Here is a 19,692-nt window from a genome sequence, read left to right as displayed (position 1 = left end):
AAATGGCCTTAGAAACTGAAAGCTGGTTGCATTCTTTTTATTTGCTTTTTATGGCTTTCTGTTTGGTTTAGGAATATCTAGCACATATAGCTACCATTATGTTTTCAAGATTACCTGCACAAACCTACAGACTAGAAATTCTGCCAACCGATAGGTGTATTTTGCTTACAAATCAATATTTTATTGGTAGATGCTGTTGCAAAGAGCAGATACCTACTACTCTTTTAGTCACTGATCAGTTTGTGATATAGCCTTTGGTGGATTTCCACACATATGAGCTAGTTAATCTAAATACGTGTCATTCGTTTTGGCCTTTCAGCAGTTTCTATCTTGCTGGAGAAGCAGTTGGCTCCTCCATCCAGTTGCCCTGTTGTAATCATGGGAACAGCCAAATAAAATAGCAGACGGAAGTCTCTTCTCCTGGGACCCACAGACGCGACAAAGCCTAGAGACGACGATATGGGGAAACATCCAAGTTTGTCCCTGGAGTGGAACAGATGGCACTTCTTTGGTCTTCCCTGGGAACTTCTTAACAAACCTTGCAAGGTTTTAGGACACAAATATGTAAAGGATGAGTGGTAGATACATTGACAGACAGACAACCAGAATATACTCATATGGCCTCAGGTCATTGGCTTTAAATTCCACCAACACAGACTTTTAAAAACTGTTTTTCTCTGAGAGCAATGGCCTCTGTGAACTGTAACAGTTCTTTTTACAGTTGTTACTTCTTGGTATTAATCTATAATGTAGTACTACATCTTGTGCTCTCCTTTGCTCACCCTATTTCTCTCTCACACACATACACCTGGCTATTTGTGTAATGACCAAAATGTTGTTCTTGATCTAAAGCAGGCATAGCCACCTTCTGTGTCCTGGGGGTGGGGTGCTGGACTGGGAATCCTACTTTGCTGCACAACATGACCCTTTGCTAGTGCTAGTGATTCTATAATAAAATACATGCCAGCTAGCAGGGGGGGCGGAGCCAACTTTTATGGAGTTATGGAGCCCAGATGCACAGGCACGATGAGGATAATATTATATACAAAACCCGAAGAGATCTAAAAGTGAAATGAGAAACATCTGTATCTCACAACATTGTAAACATATGCATTTTCCTTACAAGCAAAATGATGGGCAAAATATTTATTGCAAGCGTGATTAAAATTTGCTGAGGCTGCTAGGGGCCAGATACAGTTGCTTAGCAAGCTGGATCTAGTCCCTGCACTGCCAGCTGGCCACTCCTGCTTTAAAGTGTTGAAGATCAGCTTTTTCCTTCGCAACCTCTGTCGTCTTGAAAAAGTCACAAGTTGTAGCCCTCATCCTATCCTGCCTTGCAAGGTGTGTGAACTTCTCATAGAATCATAGAGATGGAAGGGACCACGAGGGTCATCTAAGCCAACCCCCTGCAATGCGGAAATCCTCCCCTCCCCAACATGCAGCCTGAATCCACAACTCTGAGCTTGAGAAATAACATGTACCAGATATTGCGATAAGCATTTGAACAGAGAAGATAAATGGTCCTGGAGACATAAAATTCATCTCTTTTTGTGAGATACCTATTTGCTCAGTGGACTTGGCATACCGTGTGTGCAAGAACATAATATTAAACACAGAAATAAGTCCCACTAATTTCAGTGGGACTTCCTCCCTGTTCAAGATTCCAGCCCAAAGCTTGCAGTCTGACTACATGTGGATGGTTATGGAGAATGACACCATTTTTGAGATAGGAAACTCTTTCTTTCTATGGGGCCTCTTCAGATGGGCCTTTGTCAAATTTCTTCCAGCCCTCTGAATGTAGCCTGTATGCTACTCTCATTAGGTTGCTGGCACCTGTTCCTTTAAAAAAAAGGGGGGAAAGAGCTGATCTTGAGAAAGTTTACTCAGCAACCACTGGCTCTACCACATCTGCAAAATGAACGGCTGATGATAATAATAATTAGCGAGCAGGATTTGATGGTGTGGTGCTGTAGCTCGTTAACGAGGCTGCTGGGATGTGAAGTGGGCTGGGCTATGCATTGCTAATGAGGCAGTGGGGAAAGACTTCTGACCCAAGGGCCCATCAAACAAGACTGTTGGGAGAGGGTGGGAGGCAGCAGAACTACAGGAAACAGAGCTGCAATTAAGAGCAGGCAGACAAAGAGAGAATCAAATCAAAGACGAATGTGGTTAGGGGCTGGGGAGTGCACTGGCTCCAGCCTCAGAAAATCTGGGTTATTATAGCTCCCTAAATGCCTATGGGGGAGGATGAAGGGTATTTCTGCAATGTGATGGTGGTGAAGGCTTGGAACCATATTGGGGACCAACAAAGGACCCCTACCTCCCCCCACAGCTTAGCTCTTTGCTAATAAAATGGTAGCCACTGCCAATCTTGGATGTTGCATCTTTTCTCAGCTTAAATTAAAAGGCAGATATGCAAACTTCCCTTGAACCAGCATATCCGTACTAGAGCTTCTGTACAAAACGATTCAATGTGTAAAAAATCCAAGCTGCATTGTCTTCTCTATGCACACTTTTTCTCTTTGTAGCATAAATCACTCTTAGTGTTCATGTGATGGTATGCCAAGGTACAGGTTTGTTATGCTTTTGAGCCAGCAAAAAGATGTGCGTGATGCTTCCCTCTAGTGGACACAAACGGAGTTGCTCCAATATGTGTCATTGCCCTTCAGCTTCTGGTGTGACAAACAATAACTCAAGGTGCCTCCAGTAGTGAATGTAGAGCCGGCCTGGACTTCTATAAAGGATTCTTTAACACTTCAGCTAAACTTACTGACTTAGCAGAACTCCTTCCAACAGCTCATCTCAGTAGTAGCAAATTAGCCAACCCCTAGCTGGAGACGGCACTAGAAACTTAACATGACTTAGTAAAGAAAGTCAAATCATGTCGCATTGCCCATAGGTTGGTGGCACCACAGAAGGTGAAGTGTTGCCATAACCTTTGCATGGCCTAACACTTTGCATGGAAACTCAGTGCTCGCCATTCTGATGCAGGCTGCACTATGAATCTTTAAGTGTCCTGAGCTCCTGTGAGGAATTTCCCAAATTACTCGACAGGCTGCCCAGATTGGCATGAGGTTCTATGCTTCCTGGAATTTCCAACCCAAATGTGAACCAGCTTGTTATCCTGCAGGAGAATCTTGCCCTGGCAGAGATGCATAATGACATTCATGCTTTCCGCTGCTCTGATGGACTTTTCACAAGCCCAGCCTTATGTAGTCTTAGAAGATATTGCTTGGTTACTGTCCAATGAGTGGGGGGATGGGAACCGAGAAGATCCTTTTGCTCAATCCTGAAGGATTTTCTGTGCTAAAATCCTTTATGTCTTTGTGGCTGTGTGGCTCAGATTTCAAATTCAGATTGATTAAGCTTCCTTTCTGATGCTTACTTGAGGAAAACGTTCCTGTTCTCATTTTTTTTTACTAGGGATAATGCACATTTGCCATGGAAGTTGGCTTTGGGGAATGGACTCTTCCAACTCAAGCAATTATGTAGCTGCCCTCAACTGGACAGGTAACTTTTTAGAAACAACTTATTTTCTGTTATGTTTATGATGTTTGTTTCCGTGATCTGGTTTCCTGATGCTGTAATTAATCTGTTTGTCTACAGTATTAATATGACTAAAGAGCTGAACACCCCTATGTGCCAAATACTCTGCTGTTCTACACCCTCCTGATTAGCAGATATTCTGGTTTTATATAAGAAACTGAGACATTCTTCAAATGGCTAGAAGGCTGAAAGAAACCGTGGAGGTAGCAGATGATTGAGGTTTGGGGAATTTAAAAATCTGAAACAGAGAATCTACTGTGGGCACAAATTTAAGAGGTTATAAAAACACACAACTTGAGTCTGGGTCTCCCACAGGAAGCAGAGGCTGAAGGAGGCTATATACACATTACTGGCCTAAAATGCAGGTAGGTTGGATGGAAGCTGGTTTGGGGAAAACCACAGTATTTCATAAGATGCAACAGAATGGTTATGTGTACACTGGTTCCCAAACCAGTGATGGGAGCATACTGGAAGCTGAGCAAATGGGAACATATACGGAACCAGAGAGTGATCTGCCTAAAGCTACCTTGTTAAATTTGATCCAGAGATTCAAATTAAACAGCAACATTAGATTGGTCCTCATGTCTCACCTGATTTTGTCACGCTAAGAGGATTATGGGTTGAGGTGTGAATATGTGAGCTAGAACTATCTGTAATTCTTATCTCTAACCAGCACCCCTGGTTGTGCAGGGAACTAGAGTCAGATCAATATGCTTCAGCCTGGTGGTGCTGGTTTGTTAATAATCCGTCCACAAAAGAGTTGAAACTTGTTCTCAAGACTTTTACAACAAAATGTTGCTAGTGGCATGGCCATCTGGCAATTTATTTTTAAAATTATTAATGCTATAGAAAACAGTAACATATAACTAGCATGAAACATGTTAACCACAGTCTTAACATAGTGGCTGCATGGCAGGTATAAAGGTAAAGGGACCCCTGACCATTAGGTCCAGTCGTGACCGACTCTGGGGTTGCGGCGCTCATCTCGCGTTATTGGCCGAGGGAGCCAGCGTACAGCGTCCAGGTCATGTGACCAGCATGACAAAGCCGTTTCTGGCGAACCAGAGCAGTGAACGGAAACACCGTTTACCTTCCCGCCGGAGTGGTACCTATTTATTTACTTGCACTTTGACGTGCTTTCGAACTGGCAGGAGCTGGGACCAAGCAACGAGAGCCCACCCCATCGCATGAATTCGAACCGCTGACCTTCTGATCAGCAAGCCCTAGGCTCTGTGGTTTAACCCACAGCATCCCCTGCGTCTGCATGTCAGGTATACATGAGGGCTAATCTTTAATAAAACAAAAAAATCACATTTCCCCCCAAATAAAGTTATATTGAATAGGAATATGATTGCTTTTGTCTGCTCTGTTCATATAAAAATGAAATCTTGCCCATTTTGTTATTTATATTTAATTAGAAGAATTTCATTTATAAGAAGATAGACTGATAAAAGGGGGGTGAGAAAAAAGTGAGGGGGGTAAAAAAAAGTGTAGGAAATATGTTATAATACAATAAGTATAAACAGACTTGATGTTCCTTGCAATATGGTTAACTGGTGTGTCAGCTTTTCAGATACTGTACTGCAATAACAAGAGGTTTTTATACCTAACCCCTATAGTAAGACTAGTCACATCTTCTCACGTAGCAACCAGCATAAATAATATCAATCCTTCACAGAGGATTTCAGAATATCCCCTGCAGTCATCAGGAGAAGGCACAGACAAGGATCCCTCTCAATTTTATTTTTGGTAAGAATGCTTATCTATTTAATGACTACATCTCAAAACTTTGCCAACACTGGGTACTTCTACCAAATGTGCCAATAAGTGCCTCTTTCCTGACAATTTTTCCATTACGCTGCATTGATGGTTTTGTTTTGCTGGGGTGATGAGCATGTAATACCAGCTGTGGACCAGTTTAAGGATTTTTTCCCATAAAACTGGCTGAAACAGAAGTAAAAAGCTGGGTTTGGTTCTAATTTCTCCCCCAGACACTTGCCCCATGCAGCTTTTAATCCTGAAGAAGGAGGTAAACCTGTATCTTGCAAGACTGCACAATCTCTGACACCAGAGAGGGAAGGCAGACCCTCCAAGTGTCCCTATATTCCAGGGACAGTCCCAGATTTATAGAAGCCATCTGATTTGATCCCAGAATGTACTGTTTATCCTTAGGACATTGCTATTTTCATCGGAAAAATTGGAAGGTTGTGCTACTGCAATATTTCAGACACACTTTGCCTCCTGTGCCCCAAGGACCGAAAATCCTGCCGACATTCCATATAGGAATATGCAGATAGCTGCCTTATTTCGTTGTTCCCGCAAGGGGACAATGACAATAAAGATATCTTATTTCTTATACTGAGCCAGACAATTGGCTCATCGAGCCCAGTATTGTCTATTGAGACTTGCAGCAGATCTCCAAGATCTCAGACATGGGGCATTTTCATCACCAGCTGAACTTATCATTTCAACTGGCTGTGCCAGGCATTGCTGAACCCAGTACCTTTCGCATGCAGATTGAAAAGGCTCTTCCACCTTCGGCTGCCTATGTAATTTGCTTTGCCAAAATATTGCTCTCGATCGGAATCTTACAGCATATTCAGAGGCTTATTGTTTTTTGCTCGAAAACTCTTACCAAGATCTGGTGTCATCTGTGATAACTGATGAAGTGAACAGAACTTTTATAGGATTTATTCAAGAGCAAGTGCATTACTCTAGCATTACTACTTCAAGGTGATGTGTTGGGATGGGCAACCTGAAATAATCTCCCGTTGCACTTATTATACTGGAAAGGAGTGGTGGAAGACGCTCTTCTACCGTATGGCAACATTTTTGTGAACCAACAGTCCGGGAGCAGTGGGTTCATGATCCATGCTTTTAAAAATATTGAATCTCCCGCTCCTTCTTTCACTTTGTTAACCCTCCTCTCCAGTGAGAACAGCTAGGAAAGCAAATCCCGTTAAGGTTTTGTTAAGCTATACAGTCATACCTCGGTTTATGTACGCCTTGGTTTGAGTATTTTCAGTTTAATCCACTTTCCATTACTTTCAATGGGAAAGTTCGCTTCAGGTTAAGTACGCTTCAGGTTAAGTACGGACTTCCGGAACCAATTACACTCATACCTCGGGTTAAGTACGTTTCAGGTTGAGTACTCCGTGGACCCGTCTGGAACGGATTAATCCACTTTCCATTACTTTCAATGGAAAAGTTCGCTTCAGTTTAAGTACTCCGTGGACCCATCTGGAACGGATTAATCCACTTTCCATTACTTTCAATGGGAAAGTTCGCTTCAGGTTAAGTATGCTTCAGGTTAAGTACAGACTTCCGGAACCAATTGTGTTTGTAAACCGAGGTACCGCTGTATAAGCCCTTGTGTATGGATGTTGTGACCGGGGCAAAAGCAGCCTTTGCCACCCCTGCCATCCTGCCCCAGTTTGTGGTCTGCACCATGCTGGGTAGTAATTAAACTCAGCAAAGCTGTTTCAATGAAATAAATAAATTCCAGCAGCACTCACAGGCAGCTCTCCTAAACGCCAGGGTAAAGCTGAGATCTGCTCAGCCACATTTCCCCAGCAAATAGGATCGAGACAAATCCACTTAACAGCCGAGAAAGCAAAGCCTTCGGGCTGGCTGGGGTTTGTGTTGCCGTTGCAGCTATGCATTGCTCTGTACACAGAGACCCCCCCAGTACTGGCAAAGGCTCCTTTGATGTCTCACTGCCATCGCCCCCCCCTCCCCAGCTCTTCATTAGAGCATTAGCAACACTGTGTGCCTGACCTTTCCTCTAGCAAAGGATTCAAGGAGCTCATTTGATTTAAAGGGGTGAAGAAAAAGAAGCCCTAGCAACAAAGAACATTCCACCGCAGCACCTTTACAGTGCAGCATCTACCACTGTGGACAAACATGCTGAGAGTTGCCAGCTGTCTCTTGGTGGGTTTTTTTGGGTAACTTTTCAAAATGTCCCTTGCTCTAAAATGCTCACAACCTGGGGAGGAGGGGTGGGGGAGCACAGAGAAGGCATTTGAATCCTACATTCCCTGGAGTCAGCTTGCAGGGATTGGGATCCATTAATGCCTTAAACAAAATACAATGCACAAAGTAAATTAAAATCTCAAATTCAGGCTCCAAAGACGCCCATGTGCCATTCAACTTACTACTGTACACCCTTTTTCTGTTCTACTAGCGTGCAATATGAAATTTTGATTGCTGTTGTTTGTTTCGGCTTTTGAAAGGGGAGACTGCTATTGTGTTGAGAACATCCTACAGAATACACCCGTAATAAAACACCAGTCTGAAGGGGGAACTCAGTAAAAACAGATCAAAATATCACAAGAATGCAGAAGAAAGGAAAAGACTGAAAATTTTTGAGACTGCTGGCGGTGTAGTAATTCATAAAACTTATTGGTGGAAACATGATTCCTTCAAAAACACGACTCTTTAGACTAGCCACCGCCAAGTTTAACTCAATATTTTACCGTATATCTGAAGAAGTGTGCATGCACACAAAAGCTCATACCAATGACAAACTTAGTTGGTCTCTAAGGTGCTACTGGAAGGATTTTTTTTAAAAAAAAATTGTTTCGACTACGTCAGACCAACACGGCTACCTACCTGTAATCAATATTTTACTGGAATTTTGGTGCACTCTGAATCACACCAGTTGCGTGCAGACCCCAGGAGACCCCAGAGGGCAGCCCCCACCATTTCCTCCCTAGAAGTGGGAGGAGAACAAGCAGTGCCTCCTATTCCCCAAGAGACCATTGTAGAGGCAGCACTGGAGGGCTGCTGAGGAAAAGGCAGACCCAGCTTCCAAGGAATGTGCTGCAATTGTTGTTGCCACTATGGCAGGAGCAGCAGCGGGCAATGCATTTCTTGGTGGCTGGATCTGCTGCCCCTGTGGATCCTGCTACCTGCCATGGTTGCCTCAACTTGCCTTGTGGGTGGGTCAACCCTGGCTGCTAGCCCTGATGGCTATGCTGTGACTCCCAGAGGCAGTAATTCTTCTGAATACCAGTTGCCGGAAACTGTGGGAAGGCAGAGTGCTCTTGTGCTCAGGGATTTCTTGCAGATTTCCCAGAGGCATCTGGTTGGCCCATATGAGAAGAAGAATAAGATGCTGGACTAGTGGGTCCATTGACCTGATACAGCAGGCACTTCTTCTGATCTTATGGATGGGAACTTGCAAATGCTAAGGCTCCTAGGAACCTACAAAGAATTCATTGCTGTGACTTCTGCGGCTGTGTGTTAAGGTGTTGCTCTTTGGAACAGGGTGTGACGATCACCCAAATTTAGGGACAGCATAGGATGAGTTAAAGGGATTAGCCAGTTAGAACCCTAGGGGGCGGGGTTGGGAGGAGAAGGGGTTGGTTGTTGCGGCTGGTTGTGGGAGGTTTGAGGAGGTGTGGCTGAGAGTTCTGAGGGGGGGGGGAGTTGAGAGAGTCTGAGGGTGAGGCAGAGGTAGCGAGGTAACCAGAAGGGAGAGAGAGTTTGGAACTGTTATTGATTATAAGCTATAGGTATAGGCCGGTATAGGAACTGTTATGAAAGAAAACAAGAACTAATCTATTGGAAACCACATGCTTATGTACTAAATCTAAATAAACAAAGTTTGTTCCAACATTATCCCTGACTGGAGTGAGTGGAGAGCTTACCAGAATTACCAGACATATACTGGTTGGTGGCAGCGGAATTAAAACATGGTTGGTGCAGGTACCAACGGACCGTGAAACGTCTGGGGGTTCTGTGCAGGTTGAGGTAGCCGCCACACAGGGGTCCTAAATTCTAGTTGCTTTCCCCTCCCAAATTACTGTTGCTGGCAGAAAAGCCAGAATATAAGTGCATTTCCCAGGCCTGGGACTCAATCCCACCTCCTATTTCCTATTCCATTGCTTGTCCCCACTGAGTTACCTCCTAGGCTCTCTTGTGCGCTTAGCAAGGAGCTGTATCAGCGCGCGCGCACACACACACATGTCCCTTCTGTCCTTGGCAAGGAGATGTTGGCCACCCAGGGCTCTCTTGTGCCCTTAGAAGCGGTCCAGGGAGCACGCTGATAGGCTCTTAGCCACTCTGAGCCAGAGTGGAGAGAGGCACAATTTTTGTGCGCCCCACCTCTCTTGGGCCTGCTTCAAAGACATGCTTTAGCTTAAGATGGCGTTGGAGCTTTAGCTCATACTTAGCAGTTGTTCTCACATTTCGGGCTTGGGAATGAGATGAAGAAGAAAGAGAGAAAAGAGAGAGGGAGAGAGGAGTGTGCCCACACAGGTAAGAACATTAAATAAGGCTATGCCTGTCAGGGCACAGTGGGAGTGTTTCACAGAGTTCTCTTTGCCCTTGCAATGTGGCACCACACCATCCCTCTCCTTTACTACCTTCGCACAGACACCCAGTGCAAAAGTGTTGTGTGCAGTACCCTATGCTACGTCTGGGCAGATTCCTTGTTACTACAGCAGGACTCCAAGCTTTCTACTGGGTCAACTACAAGTTCTACATACAAATCCTCCTGCCCATGACCAGGCACACGGACTGCTCCCGACAGCCTGCCTATGTCTTGTGTGGTGCAGGGGGCATTGGGTGTATTCTCCAACATCATCCTGACCTTCTGGCCATAGCCACATGCTGGCTGGGTGGTGCCTTGCTTGCACGGCCAATACGGTGAAATTACAGCAGCGAGTGCTACTGCAATTGGTGGGTGGCAGCAGAGTTGCCAGGGAGATAGCGAGAGTAACTGTCGGTTTTGCTACGCGAGTTTATGTTTCTCCTGTCCTCGTGGTTTTGATTTTTGCTGCTGGGAGAGCAGGTCACATGAGTGGGCAGGAGAGGGTTAATGAAGTTGGAAGGACTGCTTGAAACTTCTTTAATAATCAGTGGCAAAGTTGTCAAGTTCTTTTCTCTTTTTTTGTAAGGAAAATTACAGGTAAACGGCCCAAAATGATAAAGCAGCAGTTGGAGATTCCTCCAAAAGGTGAGAGCTATCTTGGCAAAAAGCGTATAGCTTTCTCTCCCTCTGAACCCCCACTCCCAGCTATGGATGATGTAAGCAAGATCAGTGTCTGTGAGAGAAAGACTGCAGTTCTGAAGAGGTCTGAGAAAGAGACAAGAGGACTAGATTCGAGCCCTGATTTTCAAAGCTGTCTCTCTCAGGAGTTCTGATTTGGGACTGTGGATTGTGCTGCTGGTAGTGTTGCTACCATCTAAGCTCAATGTGGCATATTTGTAAATAAATATTACAAAACACCACCCCATAAATCTCCAGTGATCTTTTCATCCAAAGGAAACCAAACCCGTGTGTAAGTACTGTACTGTAAGTACTGTGGCCCCTGAAATTGGGGGAAAGTGGGGGTGCATGTAACGATATACTGTCATGCTTGTTCTGTGAGGCTGAGTGGTGAGAACGCCAGGGGTGCTGTGTTTACTCAGGCTCTGTTTCCCTAGGAACTAGAGACTTCAGGAGTTTTGTAGCATTTGCACTGATTTACAAATAAACAAGATGATGATAGGTGGACGTTCACAGCATGAGAGACCCCCAACAGGTACCCCTAAATTCACTGTTCGCCATCAAATTCCTGCCAGCACCATCACAATGTCCTACAAGAGCAGATCAGCCCTCTGTCGTTTGTTCCTCAGGATCAACTTGGTCTAACTCCAGAGCTGCAGATTTTGTATGCACGCACACACACACACACACACCGTGGCCAGGAAAAGGACAAAGGGGTGAGTCATCTTCCCATCTTTCTGGCCCATACACAAATATAGCAGACAAGCCGCAGGCAAAGATCTTGCAAAACCAGTTCCTTATACTCTTGTTAATCTTGGATCTTTTACAGCCAGAGTCACTAGTTTGGAAGGGATCCTGTGAGGACATTTGGACCAACCCTGTAACAATACTTCACTGGTGCTGTGCCAATACAGTGGATGCCTGGAGTTGGGGGCGGGGGCGGTCATAGGATTGATCTAAAATCAGAAGCAGAAAAGTGATGGTCCCCAACTACTTTCTTCAGACTTTTTTCCCCCAACAATGAAAAGGCATAATTCATAAAATCTGGGTATTTGGCCAGATGTTCTGCAGTCTTTCTAGGTCAGTTCCAAATCATTCTTTCTCAACTTTTATTTGTGGTTAAAAGTATAAGCACCAAAGCTTTTTCCAGATTTTGCAAGGAAGACACTTTTCCAATTCCTCCCACTGGGGCTTGTACAGATAAGGGTCATTGTTTATGGAAACATTAATATGCCCTGCGTGCTAAAAATGATGTCTGCATCCTGCTTGCATGTTTCCAATTTTGTGCAATCACATGGCTGCACAAACACCAATTATTGCTAGCTGAACTACACTGGTACTGAAGTGCTTCCTTATTTTACCGTATTTTATCTGATTACAGCAAATAGGAAAAGGCTCGATGGCCTAGCTTTGTCCTGCCCCTGGGGACAGCAGTTGTATAAGAGCTGTTTGGCTCAGGAAATATGCTTGCAGGTGAACGTGAAATATTTCCTCACCAATATAAATGGCGGCAGCTGCTAGCGAGATACACTGGGCCGTGCCTTGTATCCTAGATGCAAGTCATTTAAGGAAAGAAATCAGCACCTTGAATTTAGGTCAAAATATCAGGATTGTTGCGATATGGTTTCTGTGGTCAAACACAGTATTTATTTAGAATTTTCAGAGACCAACTGATTAAGGAAAAAATTATCCAAGTGGTGCAGAGAGAGAGAGAGAAATATGGCTAAAATACACAAACCAATCAAAAAGCAAGGATGCATAAATTCATCATCACTGAAAACAAAGGTAAAATAAATAACCCTTTGAACCACTTGTGATCTATTGACTCTCCAAGCTGCTATCAAGGGCAGCCCCACATGCAAGGCACACAGCGCTAGCCAGGCCAAGCGATTACCCAAGCATGCAAGGCAGCAGCCAAGTCCCGAGTCTCTGTGGCAGAAGATTAAAAAGACCAGTTTAATTTCAAATTCTCTCCCGAAAGGACACTTTTAAATGCCTCGGCTGGAAACACTTGTTTGACTCCCCTTCCTGCTGGCGTTGGTGTTCTTCCTGCATTCCAAAAAGAACAGAGATCAGAGCCGCCGTGGAATTTTAGGAACTCTTTGGCTGAGAGGTGTGGGGAGAGCAAGAAAGGGCAGGGGGGAGATGGCTCTGCTTTGAAGTAATTTAATGAGCAAGGCCAACTAATTGCTTTCTAATTAAGTCTTTTTTTTTCCTTTTCATTTTTTGCTTGGGCAGAAGACACCCTTTGATTTCCTTTGGAGTAAGTAATCTGGGAGCAGAGATACACAATCCCAGTGCTGCACTCCCTTCAAGGGCAGGTCCGGGATGAAATCTAAAAAATTAATGGAGCAATTGACTCTGGAAAAGTTTGGGGCAGGGAAAAGACTTACGTGGATTGGGTGGGTGGGTGGGTTTTGGTGGAATAAAGCATGGGCCATGCTAATGTGGGAGGTCGAGGGAAACTGACACCAGGCATTTAAGTGCAGAAGGCCAAAACAATGCATTAAGCAAAAGAGATTGTGTAACTATGGCTAAAAGAGGCATAGGACAAAATATGTTGATCTGGATAAAAAGGGACTGCACAAATTTGCAGACCTGCATAACGTACGGTGCACATGCTGTTCCTGGACTATTTGTGGCCCGCCAGGGGAATTCCAGATACTCAGTATTTGCAGTATTTTCGCACCTCATTGTGAGAACATCGCTGTGAGCCAACAAAGTCTATGAAAAGCAGGAGTAAGGTTGGGAGGCTACTGGAAACACTATGTCCATGGTGCTCTCCTCCTCCTGGGTACCAGATTTTCCAGTCTCCTGCAACCAGCCATGCTGCACAACCTGCCTACATTTAAGACCTGCTGAGGGCCAAACTAGGTAATAAATTAGTTCCATATTTGTACCCTGACAGGACAGGTACTGTTTGTTTCTTAACACAAATTGCCAGCTATCCCATTCTAGAAAGGGCAGGCCAAATGACACGTGCCAAGGCAAGTCATGTATGCTGAAACATATAGAACTGCCCCACACAGAAATGGGTGGGGGTCTGAGCAGGGCCAGACTTACTATTAGGTGGAATGAGGCAACCACTTCGGGTACCAAATTCTGGGAAGCAGCATCCCCTTCTATTGGAAGATGAGGCTTTCTGTGCCACGCAGGGTGTCCCGCAGCCCCTGCTACCTTCAGGAACCTTGGGGGATGTCATCCTAGTGCATAGCTGTCAACTTCCGGATTGGAAAATAAGGTATCAGCAGCCTCACCCAGTGGCGCGGCACCAGAAATCAGTTCTGCGCATGTCCAGACATGCGCAGAAGCAACTTCCGGTGCCGGTTCTGCCCACGTCCAGGGCATCAGAAATCGGTTCTGCGCATGTCCAGACATGCACAGAAGTGACTTCCGGTGCCAGGCTGCCCATATCCGCATGTTTGGGCACCAGAAATCACTTCTGCGCATGCCCAGGCAATTTCCGGCATCACTTGGCAAGTGAGCGAGCAGCCAGCCGCTAAGCAAGGCATTTTACCAGGCGGTGGCTGGCTGCTTGCTCAGGGGGGGGGGGGCACCACCGAGTGGAGCCTCCCTGGCCAGCAGGGAAGGAGAAGAGCTGCTTCCTTCGAAATCCAGGAAAATTACGGGATATCTAACAATCTGGGATAGCAGCGGGAAACGGATTGAAATAAGGGAGTTTCCTGCAAAAAAACGGGAGGGTTGACAGCTATGTCCTAGTGCCAGTGCTGAAGTAACATTCAACGGTCAGACGAGTCAACTTCTGCATGTGGAATTGGGTGGGTGGCCACCATCTTGTCCTTTGCGTTGGTCTGGCCCTGGGTTTGACTAGCAGAAGGTGTGCATGGATGAGAAACACAGAATCTTCTCCCTGCCTGTCACTTAATTCACCTTGTTTCTCACCCCAAGTGACTTGTTTTCTTCACTAAAATTCTGATACTAGAACTTTTGCAGGAGAGGGACTGTGGAGAATCAAGTTGCATGTGGAGGGCAGGGGTTCAGTGCCGTCTTGTCCACGTGCCCCCCCTTTTTGCTATTCAAATTGTACCCAACCTTTCTTTCGGCATGGCTGGAGCAATTCCATGCTTGGATCACATGGAACTGCCATCATCATGTCCTAGTTTGGCCCTCAGGAGCTGTGTCGTTAGGAACTCTCATGAGAGAGCTGTGATCATACTGCCATAAACAACTCTCCACTCCTGGGAAAGAGGTTTTGGTTACTTTTCCAGACCACAGTGGTTGGGCTCAGCCCTGGGCTAAAGGGTGAAACAAGAGCCTATGGTGCCAGCTCTTCCAACAGAAGGGAAATCCCTGCCTTGTGTGCACTTCTTGTGTTACTCAAATTGGCTGAGCCAAAGAAGGGAGAGGGGGAGGGAGAATAATAATCCAAAGCTTGTCTGAGTTCAGTCTGGCCTCTAGTACTTCCATTGTGAAAGCTTCGCTTTAGACATGCTGTGGCCTGAAGCTCTCAATTCTCCAGAATTACCAAAGAAAAGAACCCCATAGTTCTACGGAAATTTCACAACTTCCCTGCGTCGAGTGGGGTGCGGGTAGGGAGAAGCGCATGACTGGATAAGATAACACAAACAAAAAATAAAATAAATCAACTTTGCTATTTTCCCTTTTAGAGAAATAACAGAACAGCAGCTCTGTCGTGGTGAAGTGCAGAAGCTTCTGTTCAGCAGGTAGTCAAAGGGATGGCAGTACTTGGCTGAAAATGCACTTTCAGGGGTGGCTCCACATTTGAGAGGCTCTTAGGCAGTGAACTCTGGTAGTCACCCTCCTTTGGTTTAGGTTTCCCTGGCGGCGGCAGGAGGCAGTGCTCAGGAAAGCACCACAGCCAGAAGTTAGGCCCCTGCTCTCCAGTTAACATGCAAACCCACAGTCTTCTCGGGTTGGCTAAAGAAGCCAGGGTGTATAGGCAGATTTTGTTTGCTGGCTTGAATTTCTGCCACCTTTTCTTTCAGGAAACAAACGAGGTACCACGTTGCAAATGCTTCACACAGCATTTCCCTGGGCTCATTTGCTTTCATCTGATTGGATCTTTAATGGATATTATGAAGGAAGAAATAGATTTTCATCTTCCTTGGGAAGAGGATGGAGCCTTGTTATTACAATAATTAAGACAATTTTAGCAGGAAAATTCTGGACAAGGAAAAAATTTGTATCCAAATGTTGGCTTAGGCGCATATAAATACATTTGGATGTTGGAACCAGATTTTTAAAAGAATGTATTTTGACTGGACCCAGCTGAAAGGATTCTGCCTTTGAAAGACCTTGGGAATGCAGGAGGAAAACTGCAGCTTTCGGTGGTATGAAACAAATTGTAACCATGTAAGCCAGCTCTACTGCTGGTCTGTGAAGTGATGTTCTTCCCTCTCCCCTTCCACACAGGAATCATGCATTGGATTGGTGGTGCTTCACAAAGGAACAGAATGAGGCTGCTGAGATTAAGAAAATTTGGTGGGAGGGAGGGGAGAGGGAGATGGGGGAAAATAATAGTAATAATCCAGGACTGAATTTTTGTGCAACAGACCTGTAAGCTCAGTTCTGGCACTGAAAGCAAATTTATGGGCTGAGCATATGCCTGAAACCTGCAACAGCAAGAGCGCTAAACTCAGCACTGACTCAGAGACACATACTGTACAGTCAATACCTTGGTGCACTTTGGTTTGAGTACTTTCAGTTTAAGTACTCTGCGGACCCGTCTGGAACGGATTAATCCACTTTCCATTACTTTCAATGGGAAAGTTAGCTTCAGGTTAAGTACGCTTCAGGTTAAGTATGGACTTCCGGAACCAATTACAGTCATACTTCAGGTTAAGTACGCTTCAGGTTGAGTACTCCGTGGACCCGTCTGGAATGGATTAATCCACTTTCCATTACTTTCAATGGGAAAGTTCGCTTTAGGTTAAGTACGCTTCAGGTTAAGTACGCTTCAGGTTAAGTACAGACTTCCAGAACCAATTGTGTACTTAAACCGAGGCACTACTGTATTGCAACTTGGAAGACAATCACAGTTCAGTACTTTGCATGCATGCAGTTGTAGGGTTCCAGTTGGAATTCTCCTCCACCTTGCTGTAAGAACTTTAAGGAACTCTGATTAGACACAGGCTGTGTACAGTACACACCATACACTGAAAGCACACACCCCCAATAATCCTGGGAACTGTAGTTTGTTATGAGTGCTGGGAATTGTAACTGTGTGGTGGGCAAATGACAGTTCCTAGAATTATTCTGGTAATGGCAGGAGAAATGGGTTTTAAATGTATGGTACATGGGCGTACCCAGCATGGGGCAGGGGGCGGCTCCTCAAGAAGCACAAGGCGGCCGCTGCAGCCACGGCCGCCGCGGTGTCGTCGGGCCCACTGGCCCTGCTCAGCCCCTGCAGCAACGCCTCGGAGCTGTCGTGACTGCGGCCATGCCTTGCCTTGCCCGCCCCGCCACCCCCTCTCGCTCAAACTTCTGCCCCGCACTCAGCCGGAGACTCCGCTGCCCGTTTCCCTCGAAGCAGGAAAGAGACGGCTCTGGAGCAAGTGCGAGCCTGCCTTGGAAACGAACTCCTCCTAGCAAGGCTGCGGAGTGCGGTGCGGTGAGCAGAGGCTGCGCTTGGAAGCGGCGCTCGCCGCGGCTCCAGGAACCGAGCCGGGCGGGGCAAGCGCAGTCACTCGCACCCCTTGAATGGCAGGCGCCCTTCTCTCTGCCGCCACCAGCCAGGGATTAATTGAGCATCCTGAGAGGCGATTGGCTGGAGTCTTGGATGTATTTGCATGAGCACCAGAGCCGAGGGAGGGAGGCTCCCCCTTGGATTTCAAGCTCTCCTTCCAACAGTTGAATTGCTCTGACAAAATTAACAGCAGCAACTTTCTTTGGTTTGGTGGGTCCATGCATGTTGATTTATATACAGAGCAGTGTGAGTTAGAACTGTCTATATCAATGCTTGATGGACAATACAGATACATTTTAGGAGATGGTTACCAGTAATGCATACAAAGTAAGTGGCAAACTGTCTCTTCTCATCATATTTTATGTGGGGATGTCATTAATCATACTGGGTCTAAGTTCCCTGTTTGTAATTTGGAGAATTATTTTTGGCATCTCTCAGGAGGCAGAACACAAGACAGATGAAGGCGAGGGTGCTTAGGAGGCTTGCTGCTTCTTGGGCTACAGTAATAGAAAGTATCATTAAGCATTATTATTAGCTATTATTTTTATAGCATTCTTTTAAAAACGCATGCATTTTACAGGGGCTTTGGAATCAAGTAGCTGAGATTCTTCTGCTGATCACTGAAAAGTCAAAGTCTCCTCTTCGGAGTCCTGCTTCTTTTAACTTTCACAGTTTCAAGTATTTGGCCTGCTGCTTCCAACAAATAATTCCAGTAAAATCTAAATCCAAACACAGAAACTTATTTATATATAGGACCAAGGAGAAGAGGAGGAGGAGGAGGAGGAAGAGGAGGAGAGTAAAAAAACACCCCGCAAGAACTAAGAGGGGCTTCCAACTAAAAAAGGCCCCAGAGATTTTTCTATGCCCATATAAAGCCAAAAAGGGACTCGTTTGCAGTTAAAACCTTACCAGGCAGCTCAGCCAAAATTTTACAATAACACTTTCTTTCTAGGCCAGTATCACAGGGACTTGGCAGCCACTTGGGCTTCTGGCCTGGAGTAACACACAGGGTTTGAGCTTATATCCTTTTCAGTGCTTAAGGCAGCAGCACCATGTCTCCTGGTGTGTCCGGACTACTAAGAATAGGAAGAATGTGAACTGGAATTTGGACAGGGCTCTTTACAGTTTCCAGTCTCCTCCTTAATTTCTTCCAATGCTATAACCTCCTGGCTGTCTCCAGCACAACAGCACTGATGTTCAGCTGGCTGTTGGCTGCCACCACCACCACCACTTATCAACATGCTCATGCGCTAAGTTAGAGCACCCACCATATATACAGGCAAGTGGAAAAACACAAGACTGGTCTTAAGCCAACAACTGCACGGCCCTGCACCCAGCACAGAAGCTTCAGGCAGGGGAGTTACATTTAATAAATTAATTTTGCCTTTATTGGTTCTTTGTAGCACAGGAATTCTATTAAACTCAAATGGAACTGGAACGAGAGACATGCCTAGCCTCCACCTTGTTATTTTACTTTTGCCATCTCATTTCTTTGAAAGGGCAGGAATGATGCAATAAATGGAAACTGAATCAGGGCAGGAAAGTGTGGGGCAAATCTAAATAATAGGTAAATCAGCAGTCCCAGCTTGCCAAGACCACCTCCTTTGTTCTTAGAACACACCCAAAAAGTTATCTAATCCACACCTGAAGGGAGCTTTTTGGCACATTTTAAAAGAAATAATTGTCAATAGCGTCCAGCGCATTGGGACATGCTGCTGCTTTTCCTGGTGGCAAAGGAAAATAAAGGGAATTTATGCACTGCCTCCTACAATGGAAAGCTCAGCACTTTCTTCTGCAGGGGGGAAATAAATACCTTGTTGGGAGTTTGACCAGTGAAATGGCCAGAGGAGAAGTGGTGGAACAGCCCTCCTTCTCCTGCCATTATTCTGCTTAAAACTGCAACTTCCCAAGTTTGTTCTTCCCCCTGCTTCTTTTTCTTTTACAAAGGTGGAAGAAAGATACATGTACCCTGTTTCTCCGAAAATAAGACGTAGCTATAAAATAAGACGTAGCAGGATTTTTAAGCATTCAAGGAATATAAGCCATACCCCCAAAGTAAGACATAGTGATAGGTGCAGCAGCAATGCCGGCTGCAGCAGGAGGAGGAGGAGGAAAAAAATAAGACATCCCCTGAAAATAAGCCATAGTGGGGGGTTTGGAGGAAAAATAAATATAAGATGGTGACTTATTTTCAGAGAAACACGGTAATAGCATGTCCCAACTAGTTTGGACCTTAAGGTAAGCTCCTCCATACACTAACGCACAACCATATCTCACGCATTAACCCTTGTTGTTCAGAATATATTTTTCTGAGCAATCGAGGGGTGGACCTACCCAGGCAATCTGAAAAACCGTACAACAAAACTTTCTAGGAACAAACCTAGGAAGCTGCCTTTTACCAAGACAGACGATCTAGCTCAGTATTGTCTGCACTGATGGGCAGTGGCTCTCCAGGATTTCAGGCAGGACTCTCTTTCAATCGCTG

General features: G+C 45.3%; 1 protein-coding gene and 1 long non-coding RNA gene across 6 annotated transcripts in view; one reads left to right on the top strand and one right to left on the bottom strand.

Moving 5' to 3' along the window:
• Positions 1-19,692, bottom strand: part of PIK3R3 (phosphoinositide-3-kinase regulatory subunit 3) — a 252,695-nt gene that overhangs the window by 158,539 nt on the left and 74,464 nt on the right. The window lies entirely within an intron of this gene.
• LOC148685053 (uncharacterized) lies at positions 3,380-10,782 on the top strand. The gene is made up of 2 exons (XR_015951053.1): positions 3,380-3,510; positions 10,449-10,782. It is a non-coding gene; the product is annotated as an uncharacterized LOC148685053 (long non-coding RNA).

This window comes from Zootoca vivipara, chromosome 7 (assembly GCF_965207765.1).
Source record: "Zootoca vivipara chromosome 7, rZooViv2.hap1.1, whole genome shotgun sequence".
In the NCBI taxonomy this organism is placed as follows: domain Eukaryota; kingdom Metazoa; phylum Chordata; class Lepidosauria; order Squamata; family Lacertidae; genus Zootoca; species Zootoca vivipara.
The sequence above is the reverse complement of the archived record's forward strand: the minus strand, read 5'-3'. Positions and strand labels throughout refer to the sequence as shown.